Source organism: Equus asinus, chromosome 4, assembly GCF_041296235.1.
Source record: "Equus asinus isolate D_3611 breed Donkey chromosome 4, EquAss-T2T_v2, whole genome shotgun sequence".
NCBI lineage: Eukaryota > Metazoa > Chordata > Mammalia > Perissodactyla > Equidae > Equus > Equus asinus.
In genome coordinates, this window is record NC_091793.1 from 90,420,510 (window position 1) to 90,422,540 (window position 2,031).

The window sequence follows — 2,031 nt, forward strand, 5'->3', positions numbered from 1 at the left end:
TCCATTCCAGACTCATTGGCCTCCTTGCCTGGTGATAATGTACCTGCCATCTCCTCTTCCCCTAGGTATCCACATGGCTCACTCCCTCACATTAAAGTCTCTGCTCAAGCATTACCTACTCATGGTGCAACCCACTTCCCCATAGTAATTATCATCATTTGCCATGTTATATATTTCACATGTTTATTTTGTTTATTGTCTGTCTTCCTCATAAGAATGCAAAATCTTGCATAAAATTAATATTTGTTAAATATTTTTCGTTTTATTCACTACATATTCTAAGCTCTCAAACTTGTGCCTGGCATAAAGAAGGTATGCAACAAATATTTCATGAATGAATGATAGTTCATATTTTTTATTTTTTAAGCATAAATCTTTTCACAAAAATAAATAGGAATTAGAATACCTCAAAAAAAATTTTTTTTTTTTTTGCAGGGAAAGATTCTTCCTGAGCTAATATCTGTTGCCAATCTTCCTCTCTTTTTTTCCTCCCCAAAGTCCCAGTACATAGATGTATATTCTAGTTGTAGGTCATTCTAGTTCTTCTATGTGAGCCACTGCCACAGCATGGCTACTGACAGACAAGTGATGTGGTTCCACACCCAGGAACCAAACCCAGGCCGCCAAAGCAGAGTGCAATGAACTTTAAGCACTAGGCCATCAGGCTTGGCTCTCAAATAAGTTTTCAAAACACTCATATGTACAGATGTATAGAGTGCTAACTATGTGTTAGGCTCTGGGTAACACTTTACAAGGATGGTCTCAGTAAATTTTCATAGCAGATCCTATGTGATTGGTCTTATTATACCCAATTTAGAGATGAGATGCTATAAAACTAGTTTAAGAAGTGAAAAAGTCAGTATGTGAGGAATATGAATTCAAACTCTGACATGTCTGACTCCAGGGCCCATTCTTTTTCTAATATGAGTAAAACATGCCTTTTTAAACTTAAAAAAAAAACTACCCACCACAACAGCAATAAAAAAGACGAAATCAAACCTTCGTTTAAAGGGGGGCAACTAAAGGCCCAACTAGCATTCCAAGGGTATAGGAATTATACATCCTAGCTCTTACAAGAAAAAGCACTGGGTAGGCCAGGCTAATGGCTGAGCAGAGATGAGAAAGGCAGAACCACACACTCAAACCCACCAAGATTACAGTTGGAGAAACTGCTCTGAAAAATCCTATCTTCTCTTCCCTTTTGTGGCCACTGCTGAAGCAGCAGCAGCCAAAATGAAGTTCACGTCTTCTGATCAGAACAAGAACCACAAAAGGCATTTCAACGCACCTTCCCACCTTTGCAGGAAGATTATGTCTTTCCCTCTTTCCAAAGACCTGAGACAAAAGTACAATGTTTAATCCATGTCCATCTGAAAGTATGATAAGTTCAGGTTGTGTGAGGACACTACAAAGGTCAGCAAATTGGCAAAGTAGTCCAAATTTACAGGAAGAAATGTGTCATCTACACTGAACTTGTGCAGTGGGAGAAGCCAATGACACAACTGTCCATGTCGGCATGCAGCCCAGCAAAGTGGTTGTCACCAGGCTAAAACTGCACAAAGATGGCAAAAAGATCCTTGAACATAAAACCAATTCTTGCCAAGTAGGGAAGGAAAAGAGCAAATATAAGGAAGAAACAATTGAGAAGATGTGGGAATAGGGTAACTTTATATACACTCTTCATTAAAAACTGCTAAAATGAAAAAAATCTAAACCCTATCCCTGTGGTCTACCAGCTGCCCCATACTCCCACTGTACAAAAGTGTGGGAAATTGTTTCAAGTTCTTGCTTATTGATTTGATACCAATTTGCACCAGAAAATTGAGATCATTAAAGACTTCCAGGAGTAAAATTAGGGGTCTCTTTATTAAAGACTTCTCCTGTCTTGTCAATTATAAACTAGTAGAGAGGACATTCCTTGGCCCTTCTGTTGGCCATGTGAAGAAACCTGGACTTGATTCTGCCTTTGTTCTTTTCCAACTCCTCTCTCTTTGAAATACGCTCTAAGTTTGAAAGCCACTGTGTTTTTAT

The 2,031-nt window shown here is 38.7% G+C and overlaps 1 pseudogene; it reads left to right on the top strand.

Moving 5' to 3' along the window:
• The first annotated feature begins 1,233 nt into the window (after positions 1-1,233).
• On the top strand, positions 1,234-1,660 carry LOC123285029 (large ribosomal subunit protein uL24 pseudogene; annotated as a pseudogene).
• Positions 1,661-2,031: the final 371 nt, after the last annotated feature.